The sequence below is a fragment of the Podarcis erhardii genome (assembly GCF_964252035.2).
Source record: "Podarcis erhardii genome assembly, chromosome: 8".
Classification (NCBI taxonomy): domain Eukaryota; kingdom Metazoa; phylum Chordata; class Lepidosauria; order Squamata; family Lacertidae; genus Podarcis; species Podarcis erhardii.
Genome location: NC_138499.1, coordinates 73,348,171 through 73,370,076, shown reverse-complemented (window position 1 = coordinate 73,370,076; position 21,906 = coordinate 73,348,171). Strand labels below are relative to the sequence as shown.

The 21,906-nt window shown below is 41.9% G+C and overlaps 1 long non-coding RNA gene across 10 annotated transcripts in view; it reads left to right on the top strand.

Annotated features, from left to right (window-relative positions):
• The first annotated feature begins 5,770 nt into the window (after positions 1–5,770).
• LOC309348126 overlaps positions 5,771–21,906 on the top strand; it is a 181,716-nt gene continuing 165,580 nt past the window's right edge. For 9 of the 10 annotated variants that reach the window (XR_014159198.1, XR_014159199.1, XR_014159201.1 and 6 more), the window contains exons 1-2: positions 5,775–5,831; positions 15,350–15,448. This is a non-coding gene — a long non-coding RNA (uncharacterized lncRNA). Of the gene's footprint in view, positions 5,832–6,397; positions 6,479–15,349; positions 15,449–21,906 lie in introns of all 10 variants that reach the window. The other variant, XR_014159200.1, reaches the window with a different exon arrangement.

Here is a 21,906-nt window from a genome sequence, read left to right as displayed (position 1 = left end):
GACACAGCAGCAAGTGTTGTCATTCCCTCCCCCTCCCCCAAGTTAAGATGGCCACCAATTTTGCACCCGTGGTTGAAAATCCAGTAAGTGCCCTCCCACCAATCAGTAAATATACCATCACAATAAATAACAAATTGTTGCCCTTTCATGACAACCAAAATCCACTGTCTGAGGCAGATGGAGTTTGTTCGTTTATTCCGAAACTGGAACACACCCCAAGGAAGAGTGACTGAACTTTTCTATCTCCTTAAGACTTTTGATGTGTTTAAAAAAGGATCAATGGTTTCAATTTAGTTGGTACAGGACAGGGGACTCAATTAAAACAAACCAAATGCAGAGCAGCTGGAAGTAATTATCAAACTGGTCAATAGTCTCAAGACTGCAGTGTGTGGACTAAAAGGGAATTAAGAATCATTCTAGTTCAAGATGAATGGTCTGGCTGTAAGGAAGTGCTACTCGTCATATGCTCAAAGGCAATTTCTTCTGCAGCGAGTTACTGGCATGGCACAGGGATGGTCCTTGATATTTAGTCCTGGAAATGCCCGTCTGATATCTTCAGAGTACACTGAGGACTTTTCAGATGAGTAATTGATATCTAAAATAGTTATGGATATGAGGCACACCCCCCCCCCAAAAAAAACCCATACCCATTTCCACCGAACCTGGAAATTTTGTCTTGTGTCAAACTTGTCACCAACTTAGAGTCATGTGAAACAAAAGCTGAGCCAATTTTTTTTTCTTAAATGGAGGAGGGGAACGAAACCCTTCTATTCATTTTTTCATTTCCTCATCTTTTACAATTGCAGAGGTGATACCACACCTGGGAGCCTCCATTTACTATTCCTAGATGTGAACCACATGTGAACCAAGTATTAATTTATTTGATCTAAATCATTCATTTTAAAGTTAAGTTTTATTATGAGTTTTTGTAATGCATCAGATTATTATAAGATGTGTGTTCTTTGTTGTTTATACGGAATTGTCCTTAAATGTTTTTATTAATGATGTGTATGAGGGCTTTTCTTTTTTCTTTTTGTGAAATCACTTGGTGATGTTTTATGGGAAATAAATGGAATTAATTAGTTAAAAGAGGTGTCAGGATTGTAGGCTAGCAAACTTGGGGTGTGGGGGACAGGTCCTCTACCTCCCTTTAAGAAGAATGTTCTTTTCCGCAATTGATCAGTTTTATAAAGAATACTGATGGATTTTCCTCATGAGGAGATTAATGAAGATTGGCTTCATCTTTCCATTTTGTTTTACCCAGCTCACTTTAAAGGAAGGCTGTTCATGTCAGTGTTCAATCAAACAATATAAGTTTGTTTTCATGGCTTGACAATATCCCCCTCAACACACACATACACAAACATGCTTTTGAGCACAGTTTACTCACTAATTACTTTTGGCATCAGATCTATCACTGCGCCACTTAGGATGTACCTACAGATCTTGTTGTTTTATAAAAAGAACGGTACCCGTAGCCAATTTGTTATTAAATTGCCTTATCTTCAGAATTACATATATAATTATGCAAGACACAACTCAATAAATTTCATTATTAAGTATGCTTCTCCTCCCCTAAGACTTGTTGTGGCAATAAGTGTTTTCATCGCCAAGTGGCAAAATGCCCAGGCTAATTTGTATTTGAAGGCCAAGACTGGGATGTTTTCTGTCCCCCCCACCCTTTCATCATGCAGTCACCACCACAGATGCACAGAATGCTATTTGCAGACCCACACCTAGTGCCTTCATCCCACCTCCACAAGCAAAGACATTAAGCAATGCAAGATGGAGCAAACTTGACACAACTTATTTCTGAGGTTTGAAAATTGGCCCACAACATTCTTGATTACAGATGTTGGTGGGCTTTGGCTCAGGCACTGGGTATGTATTGATGATCAGTCTCCTGGCAGAAGGCTGAAGTTAGGGCAGGGTCATGCCTGGGATATGGACCACCTCAAGATGCAGGTCAACTAAGGTGGTCCAGCTCAGACTGCTGCTGGAAGCTTTAGGACCCATTTGCACCACACTTGGTTTCTGGACAAAGGTTTCCACTTTGACCCTTCTATTGGGAGATCACACCTGCTTGAGGTTGGAGTGATGCACCAATTCACCCTGAACCTGGGTTTGGACTAAGGATTCCATCCAATGCCTTATCCATCTCTTGCCGGCTCTCCAGCAAACCAACCTATAGCTGCTAAGCAGTGGCTTGTGATGATTCCCCCCCCCCCTTTTGTAGAAGAATACAGCCAGCTTGTGAGTGTTACAGGGAAGGGGCAACCTTGCGTGCATGACATCACAACGCCACACACCTCCCTCTCTAAGCTGAGCAGAAGCTTCCCAGGCTTTGGGAAGGAGGTGTCTGTCATTGAAATTCTACTCAATATTGATCCAGAGTAGATTCCATTGTATAGTTAGCAGAGTAGAAACTTAAACACGTTGCAGGATTCCCCCCAAAATAGACCAGAGCCAGTTATATTTCATCCAGCAGAGCTTTACTGCTACTGAAGGCAAATGAGCATAATGGTCACAAATCCAATACATTCAGGATTGGCACAGTCCATAAGAAATCCAGTTGCAGAATACTTAAACTTACAATAAGTCTAAACTTTAACTCTATACAGTGGTACCTCAGTTTACGAACAGTCCTGTTTATGAACTATTCAGTTTATGAACTAGGTAAAGCTGGAAGTAGTGTTCTGGTTTGCAAACTTTACCTCGGTATATGAACGGAAGCCGAACAGTGAAAGGGCACTGGCAGTGGGAGGCCTCATTAGGGAAAGCGTGCCTCGGTTTAAGTGCGCTGTGGTTTAAGAACGGACTTCAGGAATGGATTAAGTTCGTAAACCGAGGTACCACTGTATACAGAACACCACACCAGAACGAAAAAGGATAGAAAGAGAAAGTGAAACCCAGTCTCCTTCTGGCCTTACTTTTATAGTCAGCATAACCTTGACAGAAGAGATAACAGAACCAGTTTAAACTTGCTGTACTCAGCTTCTCTGAAGGAATAACCCAAACATCATGCTGACAGGATGCTGGAGCCCTGCTGCCTACTTCCCAAAGCTCCACAGACTTTGGGCAGGTGGTGGGAGGGCTCTTGGACCTCTTAGACTAGCCTAGTCCCCCATGTCAACTGACCACATGCCACTGGCTGCAACAAATCCTCCTTTCTCCCTATGCACATCAAGTAGTCAGCTCTCGTTTCCCCCAGGAGACAAATGTACGCTGTCAGGCCTGTTAAAGTCTCTTTTGTCAAACAGCCTGCCTGGGTGCAGAATGACCCGGCCACCTAAGCACTCCATCACTCGCCACAACACTTTGTTCTCTTTCCAGAGAGTGTGATTGATGTGGGCTGGTTCTTTCAACGCCCCATCACTGTTGCCACAGCAGGAGTTCTGACCATATTATTTTGAGGTTGGGTTGCGCTGTACACAGTTTCTCAAGGTTGGAAATCACCACCAGGATAAGATCAATGTCATTCCGGGTGAGCAATTTTTTAAAATTTATTTTTTGCCCAGCTTTCAGACTTAACACACCAGGGGAACCATGTCTTGCCATGCTGTGCTCCAGTTTTGAGATATGGGCAGCCCACTGCAAGCTGTGCTTGCCCCTCCATGTGATCACACAAACATGCTCTGAGCACATTTTACTCACTAATTACTTTTGGCATCAGATCTATCACTGCGCCACTTAGGATGTACCTACAGATCTTGTTTTACAAAAAGAATGGCACCCGTAGCCAATTTGTTATTAAATTGCCATATCTTCAAAATTAGACATGTAATTATGCAAGACACAACTCAATAAATTCCATTATTAAGTATGTTTTTCCTCCCCAAAGACTAGTTGTGGCAATAAGCATTTCCGTAGCCAAGTGGCAAAATGCCCAGGCAAATTTGTATCTGAAGGCCAAGAATGGGATGTTTTCGATTCTGCTCTCCCTTTCATCATGCAGTTGCCATCACAGCTGCCCATAGTGCTTTCTGTGAACCAGTGTGGTTCCCTGTGCATGTTTTTGGACTACAACTCCCATAATCTCTGACCATATTTACCTTGCTGGCTGGGGCTTACAGGAGCTCAATGTGAGGCCGAGATACATATACATCCATTATTATCACCAGATCTTACAGCCCAGTATTTCTTATATTTGTGCTTATCAAAACTAGCCTAATACATGTTTAGATACTGTAAACGATTTTTTTTTTACAAAAAAGATGTTTTAAATAGAAAAAACCCTCACAAAAATATCTTTTTATCGGAACCTTTTTGAGAGGTTCCGAATAGCAGGAGGTTCCAAACCCCTTCATTTACATAAGCACCCAGGTTTGTAATCAGTATCAGGCTATAGAATTTTCCTCTTCTTCTATCAGTTTCATTAATGTTGTGTGTGCATCAAAGTCACATCTCTGAAGTAAAGCTGTAACCATTTTTTGCTATGTGAAATCCAAGGATCACAACACTTTAGCCTGACAGCTTGAAGAGTATATATGTTTGAGGCCGTATCATAGATCATCTTCCATTAGTTTGGAATGAGTGGGCAGGGCAATATACAAGACAGAAGGAAAGATTAATTAAAGCCATACTTTGTAATTAAACTACCCACAGACTATTCCAGAAAGCAGACACAACTGAATTAAATCATATTATTAATGCAATTTTAGAGACAAAGTGATGGAAAGTTGCTTACGGAATGCCAGTGAAGCTTGTCTTTTTGATTACTTTTAAACTGAGATGTTTTTAAATGCTTTTCAAGATGTATAGGATAGGGTGGGTACAATCCAGCCCATTTTCCCCTTACTGTATTGCTTTTCTGTGGCTTTATGTTCTTGTTACGTTCCCTTCCATGGTGTTCCACAGAGCCCATCACGTTCTCTGTTTTACTCCCAACTTTCTGAACTGTCATAATGAATTTTTCTCTCACTGGATCTTCACTTTTTCCAGGTTGTATGAGAAGGGGATATCAATCTAATTGCAATGCAGAATTACCAAAAAGGTCAACCTGTTCCATTATCCTTTTGGCATGTAATTTATAAACCTCATTTTTTATGAAACAGACAATAAAATGAATGAAAATAACTTTACTACTTCTGCAAGGTATTAGTGCAATCCACTCAGCCCTGGGATAGCTTTATCCAGGTCTTTCACACTGATAAATTCCACAGCAGACATGAAGGCAGACGTTAACCTGGGGAGAGGAACCTCACGCCTGAGGAGCCAAATTCAGCCTTCTAGTCTGACCCTTGGCTCACTCCTCCTCCTCCTTCATAAAAATGTATACCGCCCTATACCCATAGATCAGTTGAGGGATCTGGGTATGTTTAGCCCAGGTAAGGGGAGATCAAGATAGTCATCTACACCTACCTAAAGGGCTATCACATGGAAGATGGAGCAAGCTTGATTTCTCCTGCTCTGGAGGGTAAGACCCAAACCAATGGATTCAAGTTACAAGAAAGGAGATTCGGACTAAACATCATGAAGAACTTTCTGACAGTAAGAGCAGTTAGACAGTGGAATAGACTCTCCTAGAAGGTGGTGGACTCTCCTTTCTTGGAGGTTTCTGAGTAGTGGTTGGACGGCCGCCTGTCATGGATGCTTTAGTTGAGATTCCTGCATTACAGGGGCTTGGACTAGATGACCCTAGGCCTTCCCTTCCAGTTCTGTAATTCTGTGATTCAAATGTAGTTGGCATGGAGATAGCCTGAGGTGAGCATAAACACCACATTCTGATGGCATGAATGATGTCACAAACTGGACAAACTGCTAGACTTGGCAAAGTGAGAGTCAACAGTAGGACTGAGTCTGGACACTGTGAAGACTGGTCTCCAAGACAGGTAATGATAAGTATTGGTTTATAGGAGCTGTGGAAAGTTTATACTTTCTTGTAAAGGTCTTTTCTGACTAGATGTTGACAGTTTTCTAATGGACCGTATGACTTCCTCTGAATTTTGGACAGCACATGTATTAGATTGAGGCCTATCATATTGTGACTTTTCCATTATGGTATTGTGAAAGCAGCCATATAATTCAATACTTTTTTCTTGTGTAGTTCACACCCACCATCTCAGTACATAATATTCAGTATAGAAATGTTGCCAACATTGGGGCCATATTGGTTTTGGTATGTTATTATATTGGGGGGAAAGTTAAAGAAACAGGTGTAGTTGAACACATGAGGATGGAACCTTTCTACAGGTGAGGATAAATAGATTTATTACATGTTTTGAGTAGTCATGCTGTTACCTACTTACAGAGAATTACTGGTCAATATAGTTGGCATGGAGACATGGAGAGTGCAAACATGACAGTCTGATGTCATGCATGATGTCACAAACAGGATAAGCTTCAAGTCTTTACAAAGTGAGAGACAGTTAACAGTAAGGCCAGGGCTTTTTTTAAGCCAGAACTCACCAGAACTCAGTTCTGGCACCTCTCAAGTGGGTGCCATTGCCATTATAAGAGAACAAGGGAGAAGTTCATGGTGAGTCCCAGCACCTCGTTCTTTAGAAAAATAAGTAAGGCTGTGCCTGGATTCAGGCTAATTCAGATTGAGTTGCCAACTCTGTACGTTGAATCTTCTGTATGTGTGCCAATCAGAGCTGATTCACAGAATCATTGCCTGAATCTGGTTTTGACATTTTCCTAGTGGACCCAAATGGCTCATATGCCTTTGCACAGAATCATACTGGAGATCATTCTAAGCTGTGTACCTTTATCTCCAGAAATATCCATGTTGCCTGTAAATGGTGTGTCAAAAAGAGACCTGATACGCCAAGGGCAACATTGCAATTTGAATCGGCTTACCTCAATTTACAAGGGTAAATGAGAAATTCTCACCAGTTATGCATACCCGTGCAAGATGCTTGGATAATGCAATATGCCATTATCTCCTGCATAATCTGGTCATCCCAGGTACATCTTGATTTAACCTTCTTGGAGCCCTGACAGAAAAGCTGAGACACAGCCGCCACTAGAAGTCACATCAACATGTTTTGCGTGTTCAGACCCAGAGACCTCCCCCCTAAATAAACACACATTTGATTCAAATTTTAGTTTTGGGGTTTTGGCAGAATTTAGGCCACAACTTTATTGATTACAGAAAGTGAGGGGTTGCATAGGCTCTGGTTCGACTAGCTCCCTGCACCCTTGCAGATAGCGCTGACCCAGAGCTCTATCATAGGTCAGCCAAGGGTGAACACTTGAGGTAGGTGGAAAGCCCAGGAACAAACTATGTCCACTCCCCAGATGCTCCCCTGGACTCAGGCATGGGCACAACCCCCTCTTGGGGGTTGACCAAGCCAAATTGAGTCCCTGGATTCCTTTAATGGAATACCCTTCACATAGGGATGGTGAGACAGTTCTCCCATTTCTATCACCTGAACCAATGCCTATCTGCAACCTTACAAGTTGTGATGATTTGCTATGCGGCAGGTGAAACCCAAATTGCAAGCCAATCAGCCAAGTGGGGAAAATTCCTGTTGTGCCCCTGTCCCAACAACAGACGACACATGACGGCATAGCAAGGTCAAGCGCAAAATGCCCTAAATATAGGGAGGGGTGGGCAGGTGTTCCGATGCACGAGCCGAAAGAGGAAGCTCTGGGCCACGTGCATAGGTATATATAGGTCACTTGGTCCGTTTAGACAGCTCCCCATTGGCCAGTTTAAACCCAGCAACGAGGGACCTACCAATCGGGTGTTGCGACTGTCCAGTATACCCACCCATGACCAGGAGGTCAGTCTCCAGGTCTCACCACAACACACACCCTCTTTTAGGAAAGACATGCTTTAGCATAATTACTAGCAGGGGTGAGGTGCCTTGGGCTTGGAAGCTCAATGTGCCCCTCCAGGGCTCCCTATCTGGCTCTTGCCATTTTTCCCAGGCCGCAACCCCTCTTCCTAGACCACACTCTTCCCAAGCCCTGGCATGCACTCTCCTTGAGTGTTTCTGCCAAATTCAAATGTGTCCTTGAACTCTGATTCCCTTGATGAAGGATAGAGAGGGGCATGTGCTTGTGGAACCTAGCCTACTGCACCAAGGTCAAAATTACTTTGGTGGTCTTAGGCCTTCTCAGCGATTCTAGAGCTTACTCTCCAGCTCATATTTGATGGTTCTTCTGTGTAATGCAGAATTCTTAATGCCTGGAAGGAAATTCTCCAACTTTCTGGAACAGATTGGAGGTCGGGATGAGGCTCTGAAGGAAGAGAGGGTCACTGAAAATTGCTGCCCTCCTTGTCCTTCTTATGAATTCCTTTTTTGTCAGTGGACAGTCACCACTGGATATCGACACACAATTTATTTCACTGATAGCCAGGTGCTTCGAATTTGTGTTTTTTCCAAGGCCTCTTTCAGTATTAATTTGAATCTGCCCTCCTGCAGTTTTTGCAATTCCGGTGCGGGGGGGATTACATCATGTGCTACCCACGATTTCATGGTGTGAGTGAACTTCTGAGACATTCTATGCTAGGGAAAGAAATCTTAAGAGTTGTTCTTCGCACCATTCAAACCACTGTTCAAATAGCCATTCTCATACCTCGGGGTGGGGAACCTTTTTAGCGTGAGGGCTGCGTTCTTGTCTGGAAAACTTTCCAGAGATGGGTGGGGGCAGAGGCAAAAGTAGCCAGAGCAAATTTTTACTTATGTTCAGTGATCTACTTTCTACACACACACACACACACACACACACACACACATATCCCTCTCCTCCGTGCAGACAAACAAGAACACATTTCAGCTGGGGCAGAAACATGGGCATAAGCCAATGGAGGTGGGGCAGGCAGCTGCCCCCCATCAAGTAAATAAATACTTAATAAAAGTAGAAATAATCAGAATATTTGAAATTGAAATGCTCACATTTGAAGGCAGCCCTGTTTAGGGAAGTTTTTAATGTTTGATGTTTTATCGTGTTTTTAATATTTTGGGAGCTGCTCCGAGTAGCTGGGGAGGCCCAGCCAGATGGGCAGGGTATAAGTAATAAATTATTATTATTATTATTATTATTATTATTATTATTATTATTATTTATTTATTTTATCACAAAGAGCATTAAAAGAGCTGAACGTGGCAGACCTAGTAAAAGAAGCAGAACTCTCTTACCCTACCACAAAAAGGCTCTGCTCATCTCTCTTACTCTCAGGGTACTCACCATTTGTACCCTGGAACAGTCATTCAGTACCTTGCAGAGAGTTAAGACCTGGCTAATGTCAACAATGACAGGAGCATCTCAATGAGCTATGCTTACCGAATGTGCACAGGAAAACTGCATTGGGGGGAAATGGAGAAATTTGACTGCTGAAAAGGTCTTTAGCAAATCCAAGAAAACTTATTTTAGTTTAGATTTAAAATAAGATAAGAAAAGGTGTGTCCTTTGTATTTTGCAAAATATACTCATTAACCATAGGGGACATGGGTGACACTGTAGTCTAAACCACAGAGCCTAGGGCTTGCCTATCAGAAGGTTTGTGGTTTGAATCCCCACGCTGGGGTGAGCTCCCATTGCTCAGTCCCAGTTCCTGCCAACCTAGCAGTTCGAAAGCACATCAAAGTGCAAGTAGATAGATAGGTACCGCTCCAGCGGGAAGGTAAACGGCTTTTCCGTGTGCTGCTCTGGTTCACCAGAAGCGGCTTAGTCATGCTGGCCACATGACCTGGAAGCTGTAGGCCGGCTCCCTTGGCCAATAAAGAGAGATAAGCGCCGCAACCTCAGACTTGTCCACAACTGGACCTAATGGTCAGGTGTCCTGTTATGTATTAAGATTAAGTTGCAGTTCTCACTCAGGGCCACCAGTATGTAAATGAAGGACTGAAAAATGTCCCTCCTGATTGGTTAGCTAGTTGTGAGTTGTTACTGTTTCAAGTTACTTAGTATTATATAAAGCAGCCAGCTAGGCTGCAGTCAGTCTCATTCCAGGAGCAGTTCTAACTGCTGCAATAAAGAGCTGTGAATCCAACAGAGCTGTGTCCTTCGTCCATCCTTTTCCACTATTCAACAGGTCCCTTTACGTTCACCTTTACTCGTTAACCACACGAAAGGTACTCCCTGGTGTTATTATTTTTAACACTCAAGTTTTCAAATGTCTGAAGGTTTTGACAGATTTATTCTGAGCACTTGGGGTCAAAAGAAAGTAATTTAAAACAATTGTCATTGAGACATTTCATTTCGCATCTGCTAGATGGAGCCAGACAGGATGATGGCAGGTGGGTGTCCTCAATCCTGGCTATGCCCATGGGCAAAAACACTCCAGGAAAGTGTGAAGCAGAGAAAGTAAGGTGTGGGGCTTGGGGAGAGGGGTGTGTGATATGGAAAGTGTCCTGAGGACCAGACAGAGCAGATGGGAGGTTACAGTTGATCTCTGGGCCTGAGGTTCCCTACCCCTGCCGTACATTCTTAAAACTGGGGAGTCGTGCTGTTGAATATAAGCACCAATTCTTCAAGAAGTTAACACACTATTATTGTATATGTGCCAACAAACACATATATATCAGCATTCACATATACACACAACAATGTAGGTTTGTGGGTATACGGAACTGAGTAAGGAGCTAAGAAGCTTTCTCCGGTAACTCTGAGAACATGTCTTGTTAGTCTTCTTGATACCCATAATGTAAATCCAACAGTTCACTCACCCTGCTTTTCTGGCCGAGCAGCAACCTCTGAGAACATGTTCTCTACGTCCACCATCATATAAAACAGCCACATACAATAACAATCCAATTGTTTTTCCTTTGAGGAGCCCTTAGGCAAGGCTATGTATCCCACTGTTTGCTTCAGTCTCCTGTTTGCTTTCAGTATGGTTCTGCTTCTAAGTGCCCCCATTGTTCCTGTCCTCTTGTTTTGATCTTTGTGTCCATTTCCCCCCCACCTTCGGTTGTGCTGGAATTCAACTTTGACTTCAACATTTTTGTTTCCAGAAAAAAGAGTTGGCCCTTGCCTTGGGGGTGTCATAAAAAGGCAGCAAATTCATATTTATTGTGTTTTTTTTTGTCCCAAGAAGAGATACTTGTGGCTTTTTTGTTCCTTTCAACTGGAACTCATTGGAACTAAGTTCTAGCACCTTTCAGGTGGGCACCATTGACATTATAAGAGAACAAGCGAGGCGTTCATGGTGAGTTTCGACACCTCTTTTTCTAGAAAAGTAGCACTCTTGGAATCTCCTTCTTCGATACCCAAAAAATTGGTTAGCAGCCTTGTGTACAAAACAACTTGACTTTGTATGTTTGTGTGTCCTCTGCTCTTGAATTATGGTGCTGGAGGAGACTGTTGAGAATCCCATGGACTGCAAGAAGATCAAACCTATCCATTCTGAAGGAAATCAGCCCTGAGTGCTCACTGGAAGGACAGATCCTGAAGCTGAGGCTTCAATACTTTGGCCACCTCATGAGAAGAGAAGACTCCCTGGAAAAGACCCTGATGTTGGTAAAGATTGAGGGCACAAGGAGAAGGGGACGACAGAGGACAAGATGGTTGGACAGTGTTCTCGAAGCTACCAGCATGAGTTTGATCAAACTGCGGGAGGCAGTGAAAGACAGGCATGCTCTGGTCCATGGGGTCACGAAGAGTTGGACACGACTAAAGGACTAAACAAGACAAGAAAAGTGTCCTCTGCACCCAATAGAGGCTGATCTATCAGGGCAAAAGAGGCACTGCTTTTCCAGCCTCTGTTTGCCCTCCGTCAGACCCCACTTACTCATCTTCTTACTTACAACCAATCCAGGGTATGGCCTTGCCTGCCAGATTCCTCTTCCTCCATCTCAGTGTTGCCCTTGTAGAATTTAGCAGGGAAGAGGCTAGGAACAAAATCAGAAGTAGTTGGCTCTGCCTGTCATGGGCTTTGGCTCCACCTACCTTCGGCACTCATGCTTTCTGCCCTGCTAGCAGTGTTAGAAACTCACACATATAAGTTAGGCGCCAAATGGCTCCTTAAACCAGGGTTGCAGGCAGCCAAATGCATTATAATCTGTATATAAATCCAGGACCAGTGCATGAAGTCAGATTGTTTTAGAATGCAACCTGCACAATTTCCTTCTCCATTCCTAATCTTTACAATAAGAAATGTGGTTTTATTCAAATTCACCTAGATGTAACAGTGGGCACTTTGGCACACTGCAGCTTGGAAAGCCATTGAATTATTGTAGGATAAATCTTGTCCCCGACTTTTGCCACTGCAAAGTTTCATTTTTAAAAGGAAGCTAATCAAAACAGTGTTTGAGAGAATCCTTTTCAATTTATTTGAAGCCTAATCTTGACTAATGTACATCATGCTTCTTCCACTCTGTTTTTTTCCTTTTCTTTTCCAAAATAACTCCTTAGAGAGTTCTGGTTTTTGCATTAGAATCCTGAAAGCCAGCAGATCCATGCTGCTATCAATTTTCAGTCAGGTAATTGTAATTGTAAGGTTCAAATGAAAAAGACAGTGCTCTGGCATCTTATCATCTTGGCAGTTGCTCCTTCCTTGCTATAAACTGGCATATCCAGTGTAGGATAGGGACGACCTGAAATAACCTTTCCTTTGTGCCACCTTGTTGAGAGTAAGCAATATGGACAATTTTGGAGGTGGGGAGCAAGGTGGGGATCTGACTTTCAGCACAGCTCTTCCAAGACACAGCTATCGGCTGCCATTTTATTTTCCATAATCCCCTTTGAAAGCCTACCTCACAGCATCGTTCCCAAGGAATTTATGGGAAATAAATATGACCATTCTACCATTGCCATCACAAAACGGAGAGGTGTTCAGGTCATTCTGAAACATCTCTTTCAGACTGGGCTTGACAATTGACTCCTTCAACAACACAATACTATATCTCTACAAACTTAATGACCCCAGCCTTTCTCTCCATTGATCTGATCATAAAATGGGTGCTCGGTTTCTTTTCTTTTGCTGCTATCTCTTATTTATTAAAAAGAAAGAAAAACAAGGTAGGCTAGATCTTTCTTCCACTATCTTCAATAGCTGTTTCATCGTAAACTTCATTGAGATTGGGTTTTGGCCCTATGCAATTCTTTACATCTCTCCCCTCTCTTTCCTATCACTATTTTTAGTACCCAGTTCTGTGGTGGATAGGTTTTCAAGGCAGCATGTAATGTTGTTTAGCTTTGGAACGCAGTATCATTTCATGTATACTTAGTCCACACCTACACACACTTGAAAAGAGTAAGTAGAGAGCATGCCTTATCGAAAGCTTACTAATGAGGTCTTTTGATACAATACTCCAGATGTTCACATTTTGAAGTGGTTCAAAGAACTCATTAAGTCACACCAATTAGCAGAAAAATACAGCAAATGTGAGATAACTGAATGAAATAAACTGAATGTTTTTCCCCTATATTAAGGAATGCTAGACATCCCCCCACCCCCCATTTACTAGCCCATCTGCAAGAAGAAGAAAAAGTAAATGGAAAATGTGAGCCCAGCAGTTGCAGCTTGCTTCAATAGGAGATAATTAAGGCTGCAATTCTACAAAGGCTTACCTGTAGTAAGTCCCATTGGATTGCTGTATCTAATAGGGCCTGTGCTCAAGACACATAATTATACACCTAACCTTGAATCACTATGTTGATGAATTCTGTTGGACTTACATGGTTACTGCTGCTGACACCCCAGATTATTACTGCCCAAGCTGCTCCTGCTCAGAATCTGTTGTGTAGAAAACAAGCTGGCTGCTGATGTCCAATATCTATTCCCCCCCCCCCAGTTTTTTCTCACATCTCTCTGCTTTAAGAGGCAAATGTACTGTGCTGTGTTGCAGACATAGCTGATGACGAGCTGCAATGATGCTTCACTGCTTGGCTTACTGCCCTTCCTAAATCTCTGACCGAACCCTTTACTTTTTTGATTGCCAGATTGACAATGTGCTTAAATACTTTGTATAAAATAGAAACATAACACAACGAAACATTATTTTGATTGCCGTCTATTAACTGATGCCAGTTTTGTACCCTTGCCCAGATTGCACCCATATTGAGTGCTGCTGTTTGCTCCAAGTCAATCACACGGCTGTATTTCTCTTCCAGTTAGGGACATGGAAAAGCAATTTGCAATAGTCCTCTGTTTGGAAAATTAACAGAGACTCTTGCATGTATTTTTCCTTGGATGCCTGGATTTATTTATTTTTAAGGAAACAGAATGTGCTGGATCCAGACTTATAATAAATCAAGACAGTTTTTGCAGATTCCTCCTTCTCCGTGCAGCCCCCTTTGTCCCCAAAAGAGTGATTCTGGGGCACTAGAAGAGGACTGGCAAAGCGAGACTCAGTAAAGTCTAGCAGGGAGACTTTTCTGGACCCCAATCTCTTCAGCAAATGGAGTGAGTCCTTCTGTTTGAGGTGGGGCCAGTCCCCATCCAGATTCCATTGTAATCATCTACTTTCTGAACAGGGGTCATTGACTGTGTGGAGGTGGGTTAATATAAAGAGTTACAGAATTCAATATATTCACCTATTTAACTTGGGGAAGGGCCATAGCTCAGTGCTATGAAGAAGGTCCTATGTTCAGTCCTCAGCATCTCCATGTAAGACTGGGAGAGAAACCATCTCTGAAACCCTGGACAGCTGCTACCAGTCAGTGTAGACAACACCCAGGGAGATGTGTGACGGGTCTAACTTAGACTAAGGCAGCTAGGTCCTTCCAATAAGTTGCCATGGAGAAGAGTTGACATCACCGGAGCATTGAACTAATTCATTAATCCAGTTAGCTGCAAACCCTAATATACAGTTGCATGCATCTGCGTATAAGCAGGTCTCCTGACTTAATTTTGCTGTGAAACATTGGAAGAGCATGCATTCTTGAATGGAGTCCTGAAATGAAGCATTAATACAAAGGATGACAAAACACACAGGATATTCACCTTCAAAATGGATTTTGTAAGCAAATAATATGGAGTCACACATAGCAGCCATTCCATCAGTCTATAGCAGAGTGGGAGACATAACTACAATGTCCTTTCATAAGCTCAGCTGAGCGACCAGGAACTTTTGGCTTCTTCTTTGCATGAATTTCCCTGCCATTGCAGTTGGCCATTACAATAACTCTGTACTAAAACGAGAGGTGAAATTTGTTTGGTTTTTTTCCCTCCTCCCTCCTGATCACTTTACCTTTTGTGCTGTGCCTTTTAGATTCTAAGCCTTTAGGTTGGAGCTCTCTTGTTAATAATGTTAACAGAATGCCCTGCGAGGACTTACTATTTTATTTTTGTTTTGTTGAAGAGTGGGGCAAAAAATGCTTCAGCTAGCTAAATAAATTTGTCTGCCTTCTACAGCACAGTTTCATTTCGTCATAAAGCACCACAAAAATAACACACATTCCGTTTCCTGTTTCTTTGCAAAAGGGACAAATAATTCAGTTTCGTTTCTTTCAGTGACTGCTACGGCATTACGATTTACCTGAAGTGGCTGGATTAGGTCAAGAGTCTCAAAAGTAACAATAGCTTTGGAAAACTCTATTGCACATGAAAAAGGTATTGAGATGGCTAGAGAATCTCTGCTAGCTGAGGGTAGGCGAACAATGTTTTTAGCAGCATACAGCTCCTCTCATCTCACACTTGTAAGCTACGAAGGTCTTGTGGAATCTCACAGCTATAGCTTCATCAAGAAAGTGGGTTTTTCTATTTGTGTATGGTTTGAAGTGCTGAAACACACACAAAAGCATGACTGATGCCCAGATCTGGGACTCACTGACATTGTTTCCTTCATATTTTTCTACAAATAATGCTTGCTTCTCATCTTTTTTGATATCTTGACAGTTCCTAGAAAGGGTTCTGCTACTAAAAATATTCTGGTATCTTTAGTCGGGGAAGGGAATGTCAGTTTGCATTTCTTAGTACAGAAAGTATTGATCTGATGTGTAGAGATCTTTCCAATTCTAATTAATTCAAGAGGGTTCTGGAAGCTTCTCTGGATGAAAGAAGCAAGCAGAAGGTTTGTGATGTTTGGGTTATTCCTTCTGAGAAGCTGAGTACAGCTTCAACTGGTTCTCTTATCTCTTCTGTCAAGGTCATGCTGAGTATAATAAAAGTCAGCAATATCAAAAGTAACACGATGGCCAGAAACAATTACAATGTGAAAAACTTTATGAAATAATTCAAAACTAACAAACTGAAGTCTCTGAAAATCCTTAAATGAATCACGGTGCCAGACTTTACCTGGCGGAGAACAAGCTGTGAAGCTTTGTATAATCAGCAATTGTCCAATTCTGATGCCCAACTCTGAACTCTGCTAAACAGTGTTTCCGGATGACAACTACTGTTTCATTGAATTCTTCATCAGCCAATTAGTTCAACACTCATAAGTAGAAAGATATGTAACTTTTTTCATTAACTGAAAATAAAATATTCAAACGATGACCTGCAAATGCATAACAACAACTTCAAATAGTGTAGAAATTATAAACTGTAACATAAAAAAGTTACATTCCCAATCTTTTTTCAAATAGATATAATATACATGAGAATGAAAAATACTCTGGACCAGTGCTCATGCAATTATGTTACTAACAATATTTTTTGGAAAATATATATGGCCAACCCCAGGTGATACTAATAACAAGGAGACTGAGTTTAAGGACACAGTGCAAAGTAACAGCAAAGATACAGATAATCCAATAAAACAATTGAGGTCTAATTCAGAGTTAAGTCCCCCTGGATGAATAGTTTTCAACATAAAAATAAAATGGGTTTCTTGCTGCCCTAACTGTCACTCATAATCTTTTCTGATACCAATTGTCTTCTGATTCACCCATAAAACTGTAAATAATAAATTTGTGTCTGAATGATGGTGAGAAACAAAATGTTCTACCAGAGGTGCCTCCATATTGGCTTTACATATGTGTATTTCTCTTTCTATCTCTTTTCTTCCTGGTGTGGTGTTCTGTACACAGTATGCTATAGTGTTAAGGTTTAGACTCATTATAAGTTAAGTCTGCTGCAACTAGATTTATTATGGATAGTGCCAATCCTGAATGTTGCCTTCAGTATCAGTAAAGCTCTGCTGGATGAAATACAACTGCCTCTGGTCCATGTTTTTGGAATCCTGCAATGTGCTTAAGTCTTTACTCTGCTAACTATACATTGGAATCTACTCTGAATCAATATTGAGCAGAATTTCAATGAGATGAATTTCAATGGCAGCTTAACTTTCATGGTGTATTAAATGCATAACCGAATAGCTTCCATCCTGGTTGCAAATTATGTACAATGTAGGGATTGACTAAACGGTCCATTTTGATTTGGTTTGGTTTCTCATTTCCACATCTGTTTGCATTTGTTTTCCTTTTAAATCTTCATGGAAATTTGCCAACGTTATAGTGTGCATTTCTACTAATAGACACATACAGTATAGTTTAATATACACATTTATTGCAAAAAAAATACCCCTAACACTCATTTTCTTATGCTATTTTCAGGAATATATGAAATCATCATCATCCTGTCTTTATTTCTCAGTTCATAGAGCATGAGACTCTCAAGTTCATGACCATTTAATAGTTTAATGGTGAATTTTTGACAAAATAGAGAGGTAATTTTTTGGGGGGATTATCATAAAAGAGGCTGGAGGAAATGATTGACAATAGGACCCACAAAGCAGAGGAGGGAAGTCCAAGAGATTCCTTGTAGTCTTGTTTTTATGTTGTAAGATGGACATGTGACTGTAAAATTTTAATTTGAAAAACCAAATAAATAAATTAAAAAATAATAATCTCAGGTTCATCAGTTCAAACCCCACGTTGGGCAAAAGATTCCTGCATTGCAGGGGGTTGGACCAGATGACTCCTGTGGTCCCTTCCAATTCTACAATTCTGATTCCCAAGTAATCCACTGGAATTAGACACATCCATTAATTTCTGTATGTCTATTCTGTATCAGACTAGCATTGAATACAACCCGCTGCTGAGATTTGGGAAAAAAACACAGGCCTTTTCTGCTGCGGTTCCCTGCTTGTGGAATGCTCTCCTCAGGGAGGCCTGCCTGCCTGCCAACATCATTTACTTATCTTTAGGCAACATGAAAAAACATTTATTTTTCCACAGGCATTTGGCTTTTAATTATCTGTGGCCTCCTTGAGTGGGAGGGACTTTTTAATCCAGCTTTTTAAAGATAGAATTGCCTTTTAGAATTTTATTTGTTTTCTTTTATGTTGGTTTTATGTAAGTGTTTGTTTGTTTATACATTATAAGTCGCTTTGAGTTACCCAGGTAAGGGAGCAAACCAATATAATAAATAAATAAGATCCAGCACAGAAATTGGTGTAGGTCCATATAGCATTGTATAGTCAACAGAATAAGTCTGTGCCTTGGAGTGGAGCAGCGGCGTAGTGTGGGTTGTCAGCACCCGGGGCAAGGCAAGTAATTTGCGCCCCCTAACCCGGGGCAAGGCAAATAATTTGCGCCCCTAACCCCTAACCTGCCGCCGCTGCCAGCTTCTTCTTGCTGCTGCCTGGGCTGGTCGGGTGTGGTTCTCTCCCATGCTCAGCGCTGCACTGGGTGGCCGCTGCACTGTCCCTCCCCCAGATAGTCCCTCCCTCGCTCTCTCTCCGCTCCGCACCGCAACGCACGCCTGGCACCCTCCCCCTCCACAGTGGGTGGCGACCCGGCAGCTCGGATCGGATTCACACAGCCAGCACTGCAGTGTGAGAGAGTGAGTGAGCCAGGTAGGGTCAGAGAGCTGCGAGTGCAAGCGCGCCCCCCAATGTTACGCCCGGTGCAGCTGGCCCCCCCTGCACCCCCCACGCTATGCCACTGGAGTGGAGGACGAAGCTTGTTCTTCTTGGCATCCTGGTAATTCTGTGCTTTGCTGCTGAAATAATCCTGTACATGGCCCAAAAGTGAATATAACTTGAATGCTTGTATGAAAAGGAGGGCCTTGGGGATGCATTGATGGGGTTAGATTAAAGGTAAGCCTTTTCAGTTTCAGAACTTGGCAAGATTTGGTTAGGCTGGCAACCGCTCTGTAGGGACAAAGTGTAAATTATGCTTGAGAGTTCAACAGATTTTCAAACCTATCATAGTCATAAAGGCAGGAATCCCCACGACAGGGTGAGCTCCTGTCAACCTAGCAGTTCGAAAGCATGCCAGTGCAAGTTGATAAATAATTACCGCTGTGGCGGGAAGGTAAATGGCGTTTCAGTGCGCTCTGGCTTCCGTCACAGTGTACCGTTGTGCCAGAAATGGTTTAGTCATGCTGGCCACATGTCCCACATTTCTGTGGACAAATGCAGGCTCCCTTGGCCTGAAAGCGAGATGAGTGCCACACCCCATAGTCACCTTTGACTGGACTTAACTGTCCAGGGGTCCTTTACCTTTTTTCCTTTTAAAAGCAGGAAACTCAAGAGGTTTTTTTTCCCTAGAAAAATTGGGAAGATGAGAGTCTTGATTCTGATCTTTATCTTGAATGACAGGTTACCCTGTCTTACAATTTGCATGCAGCAATGCATGAAGAGTGTTTTGTAGTGCTAGATTAGTTTTTTCTTTTTAATGGCTCGTTTTAAAGGGTGTTCACTGTGTCATTGTGTAAGGGTGTTTAGCTATGGTGTTCTGATCAAGACAATAACATGGACATCACCCGGAGAGGAATTTTCACAGGATCTACTCTCCTCATACAGAAGCACCATAGGACTTTGGAGCAAAGGGTCTCAGACCTTCTTTGACTTTGCCCACACCTCTTATTTCCAGCTTGTGATCACTGATTCTCTTTGGAAAGAGTCCTTTGATTTGTTCATTTCTATTTTTGAAATTCTACTAGTGGAGTATATGTGCATTCCATTTTGAAGTTTCAGCATTAGTCCTTCTTTAGGGAAAAAGGTAGAATACTGTTTAGTTTCATCCTAGATTGTTCATTCACATTACTGTATTGGCTCGAATATAAGCCACACTCCCCCCCCCCCAAAAAAATTCTGACCATGAAAAGTTAAAGTGCTGCTTAAATTTGTGACCTTACAAAAATTGGCTTTTACGATATCGCTGCTGAAACAGACATACAGTAAAACGGAACAAGTGTGAATGCCTGCAAAATTTTAAGGGAGCAACTTATATTTGGGTATTGTCTTTTTTCTCTCTCCCCCCCCCCCCGAATTTTAAAGGTGCAGCTTATATTTGGGTGCAGCTTATATTCAGGCCAATAAGGTATTTTTTTTGGGGGGGGGTATTTATATAGTGGCAAATGAGAATCATCATAATTTGTGGAAGTACTATTTTATTGAGACAACAGAACCTTTTCAAATTCGGTTTCTCTTTTTTTGCAGCTTCAGAAACAAAATAAAACCATAGTTCTGCATATTGTTACTGTGTGTGTAGAATGTTATGGACTATGATGGAATCATGATTGTGTAGGGTTAATGTTTGGTGTAAGGGGCCATTTAGTTTCATTTAGGAGTGAGTTAATCTTGATAACCCCCCCTCTCTGGACCCAGATGATGGTTTGGTTGCTGCACAACTGCTGTGACTCCCAGGGCTCCTCCACCGAGCTGCAGTCCTATGGTTTCATTTGTGTCTGGGTCCAATTTGCTGAATCAGTTGGCAGCTTCCTTTCTCCCTCTTTTTCTGGAGTTGGCACCAGACTGGGGAAGGGTGATCAAGAGAATGATTGAACAGAAAACATTGTGTTTTTTCCTTTCTTGCTGCATAGTGGTATTTGGAGTTGAGGTTTTTATGTTCATTTATTGCCATGTACAGGTAGACTTATTGAGACAATTGCTTTAGGGCTGTAGTAATATCTCTCTCTCTCTCTCTCTCTCTCTCTCTCTCTCTCTCTCTCACACACACACACACACACACACACACACGGAGGGGGGTGTTCCCCCAGTTCCTTTGTTTTCAGAAGATAAGGACTACTTCTCAACTCATTTATAACAATACATTTTTGGAATCAACATCAGGCATGAATTACCTCTGTCCTGGGTGTCTTCTCATATATATCTATATGTATATCTATCTCTGGGTGGATCTATCTTTGGGTGGAACAGATCCCATTCGCAACCAGAGTTACCACTGTACTCTGAGGTAGTCTGTCTCTGAATCTGGAGGTCCCATATAAGATTTTTATGCATTTAATTCTTCTTGTTTAAAAAGAAGTGTGCTTGTTTATCTGCACTTAATAATATAGAGGAGAGGCCATAGATCTGTAGGAGAGCATGTTTCACATACAGATGTCTAGAAGTGAAATTCTCAGATTCCCTGGAAGTAAAGCTGATTAAAAAAACCCGAACTACTATGGATTTGAGATCTTGGACAGTGAGTAGCAGACTAGAGAGTTGTAGACTAGAAAGAGTCAAGTTCTTGCAGGATTAAGGCAGCAGCTATACTGCATTGCTTAAATTCAACAACAACTTTGCAACTTAGCTCAACCTACTGTGCCCCCTGGATCCATCTACTGTTGATTCCATCTACTGTGACCCCACTTTTTCCTGCTGCCACCTGCTATACTTTCTACTCTGCTGATATAAATGGGTGCCAGCAGCCTCCTTGTTTAGTAACAAGAGGTTTATCTTAAAAACAAAAAAAAAACCTAGGAAAGCTGATGCCCTGTTTGAGTTGAGTTGAATTGGATTGGATTGGAAAAAAAACAACCAACCCACCAACCCCCCATATGCAAGGCACAGCTTCAGTCAAATGAATGCTTTAGTTGGAGCCAAAATGACAAAAGATCAGCGACAGGGCTGTCTGTTGCCATATTCATGCTTTTATTTAAAATCTTCATAATGACAATAATTGCTGGTGCATTTATAAAAACAGTGTCTGAGTGCTTTCTGATTATGTGGGATGCTTGTAGATATGAATAAGGTTGATGGACATGTTGTTCTTTAACATGTTATTCCCCTCTTCCCATGTATTTGTCATATTTGTGAAAAACAGTGGTACCTCAGGTTAAGAACTTAATTCATTCTGGAGGTCTGTTCTTAACCTGAAACTGTTCTTAACCTGAGG